At 41.1% G+C, this 18,094-nt stretch overlaps 1 protein-coding gene and 1 non-coding gene across 3 annotated transcripts in view; both read right to left on the minus strand.

Moving 5' to 3' along the window:
- The window catches only part of FAM161A (FAM161 centrosomal protein A), a 38,524-nt gene that overhangs the window by 19,799 nt on the left and 631 nt on the right, over positions 1–18,094 (minus strand). The window lies entirely within an intron of this gene.
- Positions 13,992–14,098, minus strand: LOC137778203 (U6 spliceosomal RNA). Its single transcript, XR_011076783.1, has one exon. It is a non-coding gene; the product is annotated as a U6 spliceosomal RNA (small nuclear RNA).

Below are 18,094 nucleotides of genomic sequence, written 5' to 3' on the forward strand. Positions count from 1 at the left end.
AGTGAAATTAAGGAAACACTCCCATTTACCATTGCAACAAAAAGAATAAAATATCTAGGAATAAACCTACCTAAGGAAACAAAAGGCCTGTATGCAGAAAATTATAAGACACTGATGAAAGAAATTAAAGATGATACAAACACATGGAGAGATACACCATGTTCTTGGATTGGAAGAATCAACATTGTGAAAATGACTCTACTACCCAAAGCAATCTACAGATTCAATGCCATCCCTATCAAACTACCAATGGCATTTTTCACAGAACTAGAACAAAAATTTCACAATTTGTGTGGAAACACAAAAGACCCTGAATAGCCAAAGCAATCTTGAGAAAGAAAAATGGAGCTGGAGGAATCAGGCTCCCTGACTTCAGACTATATTACAAAGCTACAGTAATCATGACAGTATGGTATTGGCACAAAAACAGAAATATAGATCAATGGAACAGGATAGAAAGCCCAGAGATAAACCCATGTACATATGTTCACCTTATCTTTGATAAAGGAGGCAAGAATATACAGTGGAGAAAAGACAGCCTCTTCAATAAGTGGTGCTGGGAAAACTGGACAGGTACATGTAAAAGTATGAAATTAGAACACTCCCTAACACCAAACACAAAAATAAACTCAAAATGGATTAAAGACCTAAATGTAAGGCCAGACACTATCAAACTCTTAGAGGAAAACATAGGCAGAACACTCTATGACATAAATCACAGCAAGATCCTTTTTGACCCAACTCCTAGAGAAATGGAAATAAAAACACAAATAAACAAATGGGACCTAATGAAATTTAAAAGCCTTTGCACAGCAAAGGAAACCATAAACAAGACCAAAAGACAACCCTCAGAATGGGAGAAATATTTGCAAATGAAGCAACTGACAAAGGATTAATATCCAAAATTTACAAGCAGCTCATGCAGCTCAACATGGAAAAAAACAAACAACCCAATCCAAAAATGGGCAGAAGACCTAAATAGACATTTCTCCAAAGAAGATATACAGATTGCCAACAAACACATGAAAGGATGCTCAACATCATTAATCATTAGAGAAATGCAAATCAAAACTACAATGAGATATCATCTCACACCAGTCAGAATGGCCATCATCAAAAAATCTACAAACAATAAATGCTGGAGAGGGTGTGGAGAAAAGGGAACACTCTTGCACTGTTGGTGGGAATGTAAATTGATACAGCCACTATGGAGAACAGTATGGAGGTTCCTTAAAAAAGTAAAAATAGAGCTACCATACGACCCAGCAATCCCACTACTGGGCATATACCCTGATAAAACCATAATTCAAAAAGAGTCATGTACCAAAATATTCATTGCAGCTCTATTTACAATAGCCAGGACATGGAAGCAACCTAAGTGTCCATCGACATATGAATGGATAAAGAAGATGTGGCACATATATACAATGGAATATTACTCAGCCATAAAAAGAAACGAAATGGAGGTATTTGTAGTGAGGTGGATGGAGTTAGAGTCTGTCATACATAGTGAAGTAAGTCAGAAATTGAAAAGCAAATACCGTATGCTAACACATATACATGGAATCTAAGAAAAAAAAAAAAAAGGTCATGAGGAACCTAGGGGCAAGACCAGAATAAAGACACAGACCTACTAGAGAATGGACTTGAGGATATGGGGAGGGGGAAGGGTAACCATATATACACTACCAAACGTAAAATAGATAGCTAGTGGGAAGCAGCCGCATAGCACAGGGAGATCAGCTCAGTGCTTTGTGATCACCTAGAGGGGTGGTATAGGTAGGGTGGGAGGGAGGGAGACGCAAGAGGGAAGAGATATGGGAACATATGTATATGTATAACTGATTCACTTGGTTATAAAGCAGAAACTAACACACCATTGTAAAGCAATTATACTCCAATAAAGGTGTTAAAAAAAAAAAAGTCTGGCACCCAAAAAAAAAAAAAGCCTCCTTCTGAGTGTAGGTTTACCTGAGATGAAGAACATAGTTCCTCGGGCTGCAAACCAAGCAACCGTAGCCCACAGCTGGGCTCTGCAGTGTGGGCCCCAAGAGTGGGTGTTTCAATGGAGAGAAGAGCGGGGAACAGAAAAGTCAGGTGAATGCGGGAATGGAGGCAACAAGGTTCTCAGGGGCTCATCAAGGAGCCAGGGAAAAGCCCTCCAGGATGTCCGCAGGGGGACGGTGCGGGAGGCGGGGTGGGTACCTCAGGAGGGAGTAGGAGGGCCTGGGAGGAGGTGGGAGGGACTTCCAGAATAGCCGCTCCCGTGGGCACCAAGAGCAGTAGCTCCCATGGTGACGGCGACTGTGGGGTGACAAGAGAACAAGAACACATAGGGTGGGTATTCTATATACATGCCTAGAAGGGCATGACTGATCTTTTCCCCTCACTCCTTTCGCATACTTTTCAAAGCTCTTTTAACTGAGGCAACTAAAGAGGTAAAACCCCATATTCTCCAGAAATATAAAAAGTTTATATTTTCTCAGGTGAGAAACAACTGAAATTATTTATGATACTATGCATAAAAGGCTGCTGACCATGGCTTTAAATTTAGCTTACTGCCTGAAATAGACTCAAAATGGAAAAAGCATATTTGCCATGGAAAATTAGAGATCCAATCTGATAAGACTCTAGAAAATAAATCTGAGTAGCGTCTCCCAACAGGAAAATTCAGAAGAGTCAGTTGTATATAATATTTATAGATATAATATTTTAATGGGCTAAAAACGGTGTACAGGAGGCCAGTGTTTTACCACTTGGGATAACTTAGAGAAAACACATGAAGGAAAACAAGTTTCCTTCAGTAGAACAAGTGTGCAGAAATTTATTACCAAATAAATTGGAGAATTGCTTTATGAGTCATACAACTCAATTAAGAGAATTTTCTGATATCTTCTGCTGTTCCTGTATGTGCTCTTCACCATTACCTTCTTAGCTGTGGGAATAAGTACTTTGTTAATTTCCTCATTCATTCAATATTTAGAGACACCCAGCACTCAGCTAGCTGCTGAAAGATACAAATCAGATGAAAACTCCACCTTCGAGAAGCTTCCAGCTAGTTTAGGACAGGACATGTAGATAAATAATTGATAGCAGACTCTGAATGAGACAGAACTCTTGATTCCTGCCCACGAGTTGCTCCCAGCTGAGCAGGTAGATAGATGAGTGACCATGTATGTTACATTATCAGACACCATGAGAACTCACAGAAGGAATACATAATTCTGACTGGGGAAAGAAGAGACAAAATTTGCAGAGGTGAGCCAGACTGGAGACATAAGGCTGGATAAGGACAAAGTTTGCCAGAGCAGGGAAACAGTGAAAAACAAAGAAACTGAGGCACAGTGCTAGAACATTCATCATGTTACTTCATGATGATGCAACTGGCAGGTACTCTGTCCTCGGTGAGGAAACTGAGGCTCAGAGGAGTTAGGTGACCTGCCTACAGTCACACAGCTAGTAAGCAGTAGAGCTGGGATCCAATCCCAAGTCTGTTAGGCTCCAAAGACACACCACACTCCTCCCAAGGGCAGGAGGGATTTTTAGCCACAAGAGGAAGGAACAGGCATGCTGTGCTTGTGGGAAACGAGGTGAAAAAGGCAAGTCAAGAGTCCCAACCAAGGGACTTCCTTGGTGGTCCAGTGGTTGAGAATCCGCCTTCCAATGTAGGGGACGTGGGTTCGATCCCTGGTCGAACTAAGATTCCACATGCCACGGGGCAACTAAGCCTGGGCACCACAACTAGTGAGCCCACGCGCCACAACGAAGAGCCTGTGCACTGCAACGAAAGATCCCGCGTGCTGCAACAAAGACCTGACACAGCCAAAAATAAATAAATAAATATTAAAAAAAAAAAAAGCCCCAACCAAGAGTACCAAGAGTCCAGGGGGCCAAGCCACAGGCATCAGGAGCCTTAAAGGATGTGAGCAGAGGAGCAACATGGTCAGTAATACTCAGAAGGACTCTCTGGTAGCAAGTGAGGTGGAGTGAAGGGAAGCAAGGTTGGCCTCAGTTGATGGGCTACTGCAAGGGTCCGAGTTAGAGGTATTAAGGGCAGAATTAGGGAACAGCACCAGCAACACAAGAAAGGAGGCTGCCTTGGGAGATTTAAGAAGCTGAATCATCAACTTGATAATAGCCTGGACTGTGGGCAAGAAATTGAAAAGGTTTCTGTTTGGAGTGCTGTGCTGTATGTCTAGGTAGATGACGGGGCTTCCATTCATTAATATAGGGAATACAGGGAGGAAGAGTATTTTAGGGAAAGGAAACTAATCTCTGTTTTAGACACACGAAGTGTGAGAGGATAGTAGGGCAGCGAAATGTACAGGAAACAGGGGGGGAAATAGGTCTGGAGACCTGGTAAGAAAGCTGGGCTGGAGATGGAGATATGGGAGCCAGCAATGCACACAGAAGTGCAGGTGCAGCCTTGGGTGTGGATAAGGCTGCCTGTGGGCAATGAGAGGCAAGAACCTGAGGATGGAAATGTTGGCAAACACCAGCATCTAAATAAGCAGTGACAGGAGGACTAACATGAAATGGACAGTGGTCATGAGATACAAAGATCTAGTTGAAACTGAGCAGAACCCTGTGGGGTCCTCCTCAGCACAGAAGTCTTTCTGTGTCCCCATTTCAAAGGGCAGATTCAAACAGTTACTAATTCGAGGAGTGAGGGAATGCAGAAACAAAGGAAAAGCAGTCAAGAAACAGTAGTGGAGGAAAGTGGAGGGTCCTGGTTCTTCCTCAAGGGATATACATAACAATCTGATACGAATCTCTGAGTTCTTCTACAGGAACTAAGACCCCCACCCAGGTGGAGGATGGTAACTTTAGGCTGAGCCTAAGTACGTGGACCCCAGACTGGCTGGAACCAGAAGGCTGATGACTGAGATTCCTGGAACACCACCCTGTTACTTCCATCAACCAATCAGAGGAAGGTTACACACCCTGCAGCCCTCCCCGCCAATTCTGACTATAAAAACTCTTCCCCATCAGGGGATTTAGGGCTTTTTGAGCACAAGCTGCCTATCCTCCTTGCTTGGGGCTGCAATAAACCTTTCTCTGCTCTAAACTCCACTATTTTGGTTTGTTTGGCTTCACTGTGCATTGGGCACACAAACTTGAGTTCAGCAACAAAGTGATAAGGGTATTTAAAAGAAGGGAGCGGTAACAAGTGGATTAACCAAGATGGCGGAGTAGAAGGACGTGCTCTCACTCCCTCTTGCGAGAGCACCAGAATCACAACTGTCTGCTGGACAATCATTGACAGGAAGACCCTGGACTTCACCAAGGAGGATACCCCACGTCCAAGGACAGAGGAGAAGCCACAGTGAGATGGTAGGAGGGGCGCAATCAGAGTAAAATCTAATCCCATAACTGCTGGGTGGGTGACTCACAGACTGGCGAACACTTATACCACAGAAGTCCACCCACTGTAGTGAAGGTTCTGAGCCCCACGTCAGGCTTCCCAACCTGGGGGTCCGGCAACAGGAGGAGGAATTCCTAGAGAATCAGACTTCGAAGCCTAGTGGGAATTGATTGCAGGACTTCGACAGGACTGGGGGAAACAGAGACCCCACTCTTGGAGGGCACACACAAAGTAGTGTGCGCACCGGGACCCAGGGGAGGGAGCAGTGACCCTGGGGGAGACTGAACCAGACCTACCTGCTGGTGTTGGGGGGTCTCCTGCAGAGGTGGGGGGTGGCTCTGTTTCACTGTGGGGACAAGGACTCTGGCAGCGGAGGTTCTGGGAAGTGCTCCTTGGCGTGAGCCCTCCCAGAGTCTGCCATTAACCCCACCAAAGAGCCCAGGTAGGCTACAGTGTTGGGTTGCCTCAGGCAAAACAACCAACAGGGAGGGAACCCAGCCCCACCCATCAACAGTCAAGTGGATTAAAGTTTTACTGAGCTCTGACCGCCACAGCAACAGTCAGCTCTACCCACCACCAGAGCCTCCCATCAAGCCTCTTAGATAGCCTCAACCACCAGAGGGCAGACAGCAGAAGCAAGAAAAACTACAATCCTGCAGCCTGTGGACCAAAAACCACAGTACAGAAAGATAGACAAGATGAAAAGGCAGAGGGCTATGTACCAGATGAAGGAACAAGAAAAAACCCCAGAAAAACAACTAAATGAAGTGGAGATAGGCAACCTTCCAGAAAAAGAATTCAGAATAATGATAGTGAAGATGATCCAGGACCTCGGAATAAGAATGGAGGCAAAGATTGAGAAGATGCAAGAAATGATTAACAAAGACCTAGAAGAATTAAAGAACAAACAAACAGAGATGACCAATACAATAACTGAAATGAAAACTACACTAGAAGGAATCAATAGCAGAATAACTGAGGCAGAAGAACGGATAAGTGACCTGGAAGACAGAATGGTGGAATTCACTGCTGCGGAACAGACTAAAGAAAAAAGAATGAAAAGAAATGAAGACAGCCTAAGAGACCTCTGGGACAACATTAAACGCAACAACATTCGCATTATAGGGGTCCCAGAAGGTGGAGAGAAAGAGAAAGGACCAGAGAAAATATTTGAAGAGATTATAGTCGAAAACTTCCCTAACATGGGAAAGGAAATAGCCACCCAAGTCCAGGAAGCGCAGAGAGTCCCATACAGGATAAACCCAAGGAGAAACACGCCAAGACACATAGTAATCAAAGTGGCAAAAATTAAAGACAAAGAAAAATTATTGAAAGCAGCAAGGGAAAAACGACAAATAACATACAAGGGAACTCCCATAAGGTTAACAGCTGATTTCTCAGCAGAAACTCTGCAAGCCAGAAGGGAGTGGCATGATATACTTAAAGTGATGAAAGGGAAGAACCTACAACCAAGATTACTCTACCCGGCAAGGATCTCATTTAGATTTGATGGAGAAATCAAAAGCTTTACAGACAAGCAAAAGCTAAGAGAATTCAGCACCACCAAACCAGCTCTACAACAAATGCTAAAGGAACTTCTCTAAGTGGGAAACACAAGAGAAGAAAAGGACCTACAAAAACAAACCCAAAACAATTAAGAAAATGGTCATAGGAACATACATATCGATAATTACCTTAAACATGAATGGATTAAATGCCCCAACCAAAAGACATAGACTGGCTGAATGGATACAAAAACAAGACCCATATATATGCTGTCTACAAGAGACCCACTTTAGACCTAGGGACACATACAGACTGAAAGTGAGGGGATGGAAAAAGATATTCCATGCAAATGGAAATCAAAAGAAAGCTGGAGTAGCTATACTCATATCAGATAAAATAGACTTTAAAATAAAGAATGTTACAAGAGACAAGGAAGGACACTACATAATGATCCAGGGATCAATCCAAGAAGAAGATATAACAATTATAAATATATATGCACCCAACATAGGAGCACCTCAATACATAAGGCAACTGCTAACAGCTATAAAAGAGGAAATTGACAGTAACACAATCATAGTGGGGGACTTTAACACCTCATTTACACCAATGGACAGATCATCCAAAATGAAAATAAATAAGGAAACAGAAGCTTTAAATGACACAATAGACCAGATAGATTTAATTGATATATATAGGACAATCCATCCAAAAACATCAGATTACACGTTCTTCTCAAGTGCGCACAGAACATTCTCCAGGATAGATCACATCTTGGGTCACAAATCAAGCCTCAGTAAATTTAAGAAAATTGAAATCATATCAAGCATCTTTTCTGACCACAACCGCTATGAGATTAGAAATCAATTACAGGGAAAAAAACGTAAAAAAGACAAACACATGGAGACTAAACAATACGTTACTAAATAACCAAGAGATCACTGAAGAAATCAAAGAGGAAATCAAAAAATACCTAGAGACAAATGACAATGAAAACACGACGACCCAAAACCTATGGGATGCAGCGAAAGCAGTTCTAAGAGGGAAGTTTATAGCTATACAAGCCTACCTAAAGAAACAAGAAAAATCTCAAGTAAACAATCTAAACTTACACCTAAAGAAACTAGAGAAAGAAGAACAAACAAAACCCAAAGTTAGCAGAAGGAAAGAAATCATAAAGATCAGAGCAGAAATAAATGAAATAGAAACAAAGAAAACAATAGCAAAGATCAATAAAACTAAAAGTTGGTTCTTTGAGAAGATAAACAAAATTGATAAGCCATTAGCCAGACTCATCAAGAAAAAGAGGGAGAGGACTCAAATCAATAAAATCAGAAATGAAAAAGGAGAAGTTACAACAGACACCGCAGAAATACAAAGCATCCTAAGAGACTACTACAAGCAACTTTATGCCAATAAAATGGACAACCTGGAAGAAATGGACACATTTTTAGAAAGGTATAACCTTCCAAGACTGAACCAGGAAGAAACAGAAAATATGAACAGACCAATCACAAGTAATGAAATTGAAACTGTGATTAAAAATCTTCCAACAAACAAAAGTCCAGGACCAGATGGCTTCACAGGTGAATTCTATCAAACATTTAGAGAAGAGCTAACACCTATCCTTCTCAAACTCTTCCAAAAAATTGCAGAGGAAGGAACACTCCCAAACTCATTCTATGAGGCCACCATCACCCTGATACCAAAACCAGATAAAAACACTACAAAAAAAGAAAATTACAGACCAATATCACTGATGAATATAGATGCAAAAATCCTCAACAAAATACTAGCAAACAGAATCCAACAACACATTAAAAGGATCATACACCACGATCAAGTGGGATTTATCCCAGGGATGCAAGGATTCTTCAATATACGCAAATCAATCAATGTGATACACCATATTAACAAACTGAAGAATAAAAACCATATGATCATCTCAATAGATGCAGAAAAAGCTTTCGACAAAATTCAACACCCATTTATGATAAAAACTCTCCAGAAAGTGGGCATAGAGGGAACCTACCTCAACATAATAAAGGCCATATATGACAAACCCACAGCAAACATCATTCTCAATGGTGAAAAACTGAAAGCATTTCCTCTAAGATCAGGAACGAGACAAGGATGTCCACTCTCACCACTATTATTCAACATAGTTCTGGAAGTCCTAGCCACGGCAATCAGAGAAGAAAAAGAAATAAAAGGAATACAAATTGGAAAAGAAGAAGTAAAACTGTCACTCTTTGCGGATGACATGATACTATACACAGAGAATCCTAAAACTGCCACCAGAAAACTGCTAGAGCTAATTAATGAATATGGTAAAGTTGCAGGATACAAAATTAATGCACAGAAATCTCTTGCATTCCTATACACTAATGATGAAAAATCTGAAAGAGAAATTATGGAAACACTCCCATTTACCATTGCAACAAAAAGAATAAAATACCTAGGAATAAACCTACCTAGGGAGACAAAAGACCTCTATGCAGAAAACTATAAGACACTGATGAAAGAAATTAAAGATGATACCAACAGATGGAGAGATATACCATGTTCTTGGATTGGAAGAATCAACATTGTGAAAATGACTATACTACCCAAAGCAATCTACAGATTCAATGCAATCCCTATCAAATTACCAATGGCATTTTTTACGGAACTAGAATAAAAAATCTTAAAATTTGTATGGAGACACAAAAGACCCCGAATAGCCAAAGCAGTCTTGAGGGAAAAAAACGGAGCTGGAGGAATCAGACTCCCTGACTTCAGACTATACTACAAACCTACAGTAATCAAGACAATATGGCACTGGCACAAAAACAGAAACATAGGTCAATGGAACAAGGTAGAAAGCCCAGAGATAAACCCACACACCTATGGTCAACTAATCTATGACAAAGGAGGCAAAGATATACAATGGAGAAAAGACAGTCTCTTCAATAAGTGGTGCTGGGAAAACTGGACAGCTACATGTAAAAGAATGAAATTAGAATACTCCCTAACACCATACACAAAAATAAACTCAAAATGGATTCAAGACCTAAATGTAAGACTGGACACTATAAAACTCTTAGAGGAAAACATAGGAAGAACACTCTTTGACAGAAATCACAGCAAGATCTTTTTTGATCCACCTCCTAGAGTAATGGCAATAAAAACAAAAATAAACAAATGGGACCTAATGAAACTTAAAAGCTTTTGCACAGCAAAGGAAACCATAAACAAGACAAAAAGACAACCCTCAGAATGGGAGAAAATATTTGCAAACGAATCAACGGACAAAGGATTAATCTCCAAAATATATAAACAGCTCGTTCAGCTCAATATTAAAGAAACAAACACCCCAATCCAAAAATGGGCAGAAGACCTAAATAGACATTTCTCCAAAGAAGACATACAGATGGCCACGAAGCACATGAAAAGATGCTCAACATCACTAATTATTAGAGAAATGCTAATCAAAACTACAATGAGGTATCACTTCACACCAGTTAGAATGGGCATCATCAGAAAATCTACAAACAACAAATGCTGGAGAGGGTGTGGAGAAAAGGGAACCCTCTTGCACTGTTGGTGGGAATGTAAATTGATACAGCCACTATGGAGAACAATATGGAGGTTCCTTAAAAAACTAAAAATAGAATTACCATATGACCCAGCAATCCCACTACTGGGCATATACCCAGAGAAAACCGTAATTCAAAAAGACACATGCACCCGAATGTTCATTGCAGCACTATTTACAATAGCCAGGTCATGGAAGCAACCTAAATGCCCATCGACAGACGAATGGATAAAGAAGATGTGGTACATATATACAATGGAATATTACTCAGCCATAAAAAGGAACGAAATTGAGTCATTTGTTGAGAAGTGGATGGATCTAGAGACTGTCATACAGAGTGAAGTAAGTCAGAAAGAGAAAAACATATATCGTATATTAATGCATGTATGTGGAACCTAGAAAAATGGTACAGATGAGCTGGTTTGCAGGGCAGAAGTTGAGACACAGATGTAGAGAATGGACATATGGACACCAAGGGGGGAAAACTGCGGTGGGATGGGGATGGTGGTGTGCTGAATTGGGCGATTGGGATTGACATGTATACACTGATGTGTATAAAATTGATGCCTAATAAGAACCTGCAGTATAAAACAACAAACAAACAAAACAACTAATACTAAACTTTCATTGGGTTATTTGTATGGAAATATGTTAATATAAATGTTTCAGACATTACATGAAATTTCTAAAAATCTTATATTTGTATTTGTATGGAAATATGTATGGAAATATGTTAATATAAATGTTTCAGACATTACATGAAATTTCTAAAAATCTTATATGTTCTGGTATAATGTTATAAGTAATAATCCTAGTTATTACTTTAAAATGTATATCTCAGAAATAACTAATTTTCTTGTCAACTGCATTATTATGAACTTTCATCAAATCTTTAACAGTGGTCATTTTTAAGTCTTTTGTCATTTACAGACAGTTCTGGGTGTACTCTGATGCTTTTGCAAATATGTTCCTATAAAAGGCTTTCATCTTCAAGAAATTCATGGAAAAGACTCTGACAAGTACAGGTTTCTGGTAACTGACTGTACTGCTGAACTGAATGAATAAGCATTTTCAGAACTCTAATGAAAAACTGATGAACTCATAAAAGTGCTAACAAAAGATCAAGATGAAAAACAAAAAATTAATTACATGGGACTGAGTGAACTGATGAGGATGAGTATAATTTTTGTGACTTTCTGTCTGAATTTAAAAAAAAAATCCCAAAAAAATAAAAAATAAAAAAAATAAAAAAATAAAAGAAGGGAGCTTTGGTTTGGTTTGAGTTGGGAAGATAAGGGAAGGCTTCCTAGAGAAGGTGATATTTGGGCTGAGTCAACGAATGGAAGAATCTGGAGGATCACAGAAAGTATTATATATGGGGAAAGAAGGAACAGGTACTCCAAAGGAAATGACGTTACCAAAAGTGGCGGGGATGGGAGTGGTGGTGCGTGGTGGAAAGCAACGTGCACACAGCTGCAGGCTAAAAGGAAAGTAAAAATGCATGAAGCCATTTTGGGAAGCAAGCCTGGAAAGGGAGGTTAGGGCAAGCAGGTGGTGGTTTCTGTTTCTTGTCTACCACTGGCTCCTGACCACTCACGGGTCACCTGGTTTCAGCCCCTTCACAACCCTTCAAAGCTGAAAGGGTTGGATGAAAGTTAAGTAACTTTTCAGTTTGGAGCGTTCTCCTGGCGTGGGGAAAAGATTACAGACGTGGTGTCAGCATTCTCATTCATGCCTAGGTTCCGCACTTCTTAGCCATGTGATGTGGGCCCTAGCCTTTTGAACTTCAGCTTTACGATACATAAAGTATGTGAGTCAGGTGTTAAACCGTTGTCTCAGCTCCAAAGCTGTGCTATGTGATGCTGGGCTTGGGACTCTGCAAACCACATTTCCGCTTTGCCAGCTGCTTCCCGCTAGACTCTGCTAACAGTGGGGCTACAGGGAAACTGCAAGGCTGGAGGAGGAAGCAGGGACTTATTCCTTCCTGTTAGTTCTCCATCTGCTAATCCGCTTGTACCGCCCCAGCAGGGTTCCTCGTCCGGGCAGCAGGAGCTCATTCCAGCAGCAGCGGCTGATTCCAGTTTGCAGTTTTTCCGAAGCTCACAGAATCAGCAAGAACACCTCAAGGGCTTACTGTTCCCTCTCCCTGCCTCCAGATATCTGAACAGCCCACCTGCTCACTCCTTCAGACCTTCACTCAAAATGTCATCTTCTCAGCAAGGCCTTCATTGACTACCCTGTTTGAAATTACAGCCTCTCCCCTGACTCACTGTCAGCCTCCCTTTGCTGCTTTCTCTCATAAGTACTCACCACCAACTGATCTCTGCTGATTTGTGTATTGGATGCCTGCCCCCACCAAAAAGTGAGCATCACAGAAGCAAGCGTTTGTGTGCTTTGTTCAGTTGTGTCCCCAGTGCCTAGAAAAGTGCCTGGCCAATGGCAGATGCTCAATAAGTATTTGTTGGATGAGCGGATGTCCAGCTAAAACAATATTAAGTTTCTCCCAAGGGAAGAGGACAGGTATTCCCTCATAAAGACTGAATCAAAGAAATATTGGCTGCTCAAGAGTGATATCCTACTGAGTATTAAGGAAAGGGCTTATTTTCCAAAAACTACCATTGAAACAGAGTGGATATTCCAAAGACTCGCTTTTAGGCAAAAGCATCCCCGTGCTCTCCATTCATTCTTTTAGAACATTCCTTAAAAGAAGGCCTTATAACAATCATTTTCACAGAAAGGATGAAGTTTATTTGAACCTGGAAAAACTGTTTGAAAAAGATACAGAAGGATGAGTAGCTTCTGAAGAGATGCGGCAAACGATAATTATACTTATGCACTGACTTTTGCACAGTATCCATTCCATTTCAGCTTAATACTGGTAACACTAGCCTGAACTTTTTGGATAAACTGATCTCACAGTGTTTTACCCAAAACAGATAAATGGTTAATAAGCAACTTCCAACTCTAATTTCATCTTAAATTGTCTCCACACAGAAGGAAACATTTAGTAGTTCAAATAATCTAGGCCAAGGACATTATTTTCCAAGAGCCTAAAATAGCACCCTTTCCCTTTAATTGTTGAGCTTTCTGTGGAATGTTGTTGTACATGCAGCCACTAGATTAGAGGATAATCTTCCCTAGATTGGCTTGACCCATTTAGATGACGTCTCATTCCAACACATATTGCTTCATTAGTAATCAGCACTCATAATTATTTGTGTTATAGTCGATCTACTATCATCTACAATTATGGAATTTTTATTTAAAAATTTTTTTGCATTAAATGGATTTGTAAGGAATGAGGCAGATCGAAATGTACATAAGAGAAAAAAAGCAAGTGGCAGAACAATATGTATCTATAAAATGCTAACATATATTAAAATATTATGTACACAGGAGACAGGAGAAAGCCCAGAATATATATCAGTTTCAAAACAGTGGATACAGATGAGGAGGGAGGGGGGAACCAGATTTTCTTTTTGAGGGGAGAAGTGTTAAAAGGGCCTAAGCCTTATTTATAACATTTTTTTTTAACATCTTTATAAAAATATGGAACACTTCACGAATTCGCATGTCATCCTTGCACAGGAGCCGTGCTAATCTTCTCTGTATCGTTCCAATTTTAGTATACGTGCTGCCAAAGCAAGCACGATATAACATTTGAAATTTTAAAAGGAGAATGTGTACATGTATTACTTCTATAATTAAAATGTAACTTAAAAAAAAAAGAAAAAGAATGTTTTGTGAATATTAATACTAAATTAAAAAATGAACAATTTCTCATGGCTACTTGGTCTGCCTGGCACCTCCCGTGCTCCTTCTGGAAGTGGCTCTCACACTGCCCCAGAGATCCTGCCTACCTGTCCCTTGCTCTTCTACCCGCTCCCACCCCGAATCCCAACTGCCCATGATAATTCCTTTATTTCTTCAGTAAAAAAAAACCATCAGAGGGAAGTTCCCTCATCTTCCCATCTACAGAACTGCCTGCCTTTGTGCCCCTTTGCTCCTTCCCTCCTGCTTCGGGGATGAAATGTCCTTCTCTTAGCAGCATTTGCCCCTTTCCCTTAGCATTGAAACCAATGAATTGGAAACTTCCACATCCCTGTAGTAATTCTTCTACCACTGTAGCTGGTCTTAATCTCTTTTGCCCCCTTTTTCTCTACCTGACTGTTAAATGTCAAGGGTTTTAAGAGTTCTATACTAGGCCCCTTCTCTTCTTTCTCTGAACTTTCCCCTGAAGTGACTTAATCCAGTGTTTCAAAAATGCTGAAAACTCCCAGATGGAGATTCTCCATCCCACACCCAACAGGACTACAGTTTCATAGGCCCAACTGCTTCCTACATCTTTTCACTTGGTAGTTTCACAGGTATCTCAAATTTACCATGTTCAAAACTGAAACCTTGATTCCCACTCAGCCCCTGAATCTATTCCTCCCCAAGTTACCCCCAATTCAGTAAATGACGTTATCTTCTATGCAGCTGGTCAAACCAGAAACGTGGGAATGAGCATTCTTGACTTCTTCTTCCTTGGCTTTCACATCCAATCTAATCTAAGTCCTATGCAATCTGTCCACTTCTTGCCATCTCCCCTGGGCTCTAGGTCCAAGCCACCACTTCTGGCACCTGAATTACTGCAAGAGCCTCCTACCCAGTCTCCTTCCTTTGTCGAACCCTCCAATCATTCTCCACAAAGCCATCAGAGTCATCGTTTTAAAATGTAAATAGGAACATGTCAGATCTCTTAGAAGTCTTCAAGGACCTCTCACTGCACCTGCTTTAAACACTAAACTCCTTACCTTGGTCTACAAGGCCCTCCTTACCTCTCCAAACTCATCCCCTCCCCTCTCCCCCTCTCTCTTCTCCAGTCCCATTGGCTTTCTTTCAGATCCTTAATCACACAAAACTCTCTCTCTTCCTATCTTTGGGCCTCTGCATGTGCCGCTCCCTCTGCCTGGAATGCTTTTCCCACCCCCACTCTTCAAATGGCTGTTCTTTCTCATCGATCAGGCATTGGCTTAAATGTTAACTCACTGAAATAGGTTCCTTCCTATTTCTTTTTTAAATTATAGTAACCTGTTCATTTCTTTCCCAACATTTCCTGTCTTATAATCATTTGACTGTTCATTTTTTATTGTCTAACTTCCCCATCAGAATTGGAAGCACTGTGACGACATAAGCTATGTCTGCTTCATTCACTACTGAATAGTCTGTGACTGGCACTTAATAAATGCTCAATATTTGTTGAAAAAGAGAAGGCCATCCCATTAGGAAAGTCAGTGAAATTTTAACTGTGAATTATAGAATAGTGCTTTACCCATGTCATCATCAACCCCATAGCAAGGTCTATGAACTGATATCTCCAACTGAGGCTAGATTCAAGAAATATGACTTAGTGCCCTATATGGGCATGGAGTCCTGCAAGGGGTGTGCATGGAGCCGGCGGTGGGGGGGGTTGCTTTGGCAAACCAAAGGACTTAAAGGGGCCTACTGTGACAGTTGGTTCTCTAATAAATTTTGTGTGGTGATTCTGGTAAGCTGAGTTTACTCCATCTTATAGATGACGAAGTTGAGACAAACTAACCTTTAAAAAACCAAGGTGGAGGGACTTCCCTGGTGGTGCAGTGGTTAAGACTCTGCGCTCCCAATGCAGGGACACGGGTTCGAGCCCTGGTCCGGGAAGATCCCACATGCTGCGGAGCAACTAAGCCCGTGTGCCACAACTACTGAGCCCGCGTGCTGCAACTACTGAAGCCCGCGCACCTAGAGCCTGTGCTCTGCAACAAGAGAAGCCACCACAATGAGAAGCCCGTGCACCACAGCAAAGACCCAATGCAGCCTAAATAAATAAATAAATAAAACAAATAAATAGAAAAATAAAAAACCCAAGGTGGAGACCAAGCCAAACTGTGAAGAAGGCAAAGCTTGGCTCCTGCACTCTCTTTCTTGGCTTTTCAGTGCTTTGTCTGCCAACCCCATGTCCTCTGACCATCAGGCCTACCACAGTGGCAGCTTATCCAGATTTGCTTTTGGATCCTTCAAGTACAGTGGTCTCAAAACAGTGTCAAACTCCAAACTTAGCTTCCTTTTTTTTTTTTTTCAGTAGGACCATGCCCCTTGGAAATTAGCTCATTAAACTAACCTCTCCTAAGGTGATGTTTCTCATACAAATCTGCAGTTTACCAGGGCACTCTGGAAGTATACCTGTGACTATAGAACTGACTGCTTCCTCCACCACAGCAAGCCAAAGTAGAACTTAATCTTTGCGAGAGTTGTTCAAATAACAGTCCCACTGGCAGTTGTTATTATTATTACTAATTTATACAAACTGTCCTTTAGCTATGACATACTCTCTCATTTGGTTCTCATAAGAGCCCAGTGAGACAAGAAAGACAGTTATTATAGTTCTTTTACAGATAAGGAAACTGAGATTGAAGGAAGTTACTTCCGAATATCAACTAGCAAATGAACAGATCCTAACCCGGGACTCCAAATCCTTTTTCTCCATTCAAATCTTTTTCCAACATCAGTTTGCCTCCTTCGTTGGCTCCTGAAATTTGTGTTGAGGGGAAGCTTTATCATGAATGAATCTGGTCCTAGGTCACTGACCCTGGTTCATGTTCAGGGTCTCCATCTGCCTTACTCTGGATAACCTCAAGTAGTTTATCTGTTGGTAAAATACTGCCCATAAAAGGTGTTGCTACAGATTTTCTCATTAACAGTTTTAGTGTAGATTAAAGAGATTAGAATTCCAAAATATCCAGTAATTTCTATTAGCCCTAGACCACAATGTTTTGAATCTGAGAAGCTTTGGACAAATGGTATTAAAAATCTTGGGCTTCCCTGGTGGCGCAGTGGCTGAGAATCTGCCTGCCAATGCAGGGGACACGGGTTCGAGCCCTGGTCTGGGAAGATCCCATGTGCCACGGAGCAACTGGGCCCGTGAGCCACAATTACTGAGCCTGCGTGTCTGGAGCCTGAGCTCCGCAACAAGAGAGGCCGCGATAGTGAGAGGCCCGCCGCGCACCGCAATGAAGAGTGGCCCCCGCTTGCCACAACTAGAGAAAGTCCTCGCACAGAAACAAAGACCCAACACAGCCATAAATAAAATTAATTAATTAATTAATTAATTAATTTTTAAAAAATACATTAAAAAAAAGAATCTTTAACTGGGGTTAAGGAGGTGTATGTCTGAAGATTGCTAGTTAAAATTCAAGGTTCCCATCTTTTAAGTGAATAGAGCAGATGGCAGACTTGACTCTCTACCTGGTAGACAGGTGGTCACAACACATTTGACACTGATCAGTGAAAAAGCTGTCTCACCCCACCCTTAAGAGCCGTGTGGAAACACTGGAACCTCAGTAATTTGTTTCTCTGGAGGCTTAACTATATCTGTCTGATTTACCCAGCGAACTCTTGCTGGTTTTAAACATCATCTCTCATGTACACTGTGCTCTGCAACAAAAGTTGAGAGTTTAATACACTCTCATTTAGTGTATTAAAATGCACTAATAACCAAGACATCAAGATGACAACAAAACACACCTGACAGCACAGCTGATTCACTTGCGTTTTATGGGTTATCCTCTATGGATAGAACAGTTTTTCTCAAGTTGAAAAGAAAAAGAAAAAAAAGAAAAGCAAATATC

Source organism: Eschrichtius robustus, chromosome 15, assembly GCF_028021215.1.
Source record: "Eschrichtius robustus isolate mEscRob2 chromosome 15, mEscRob2.pri, whole genome shotgun sequence".
NCBI classification, from domain to species: Eukaryota; Metazoa; Chordata; class Mammalia; order Artiodactyla; family Eschrichtiidae; genus Eschrichtius; species Eschrichtius robustus.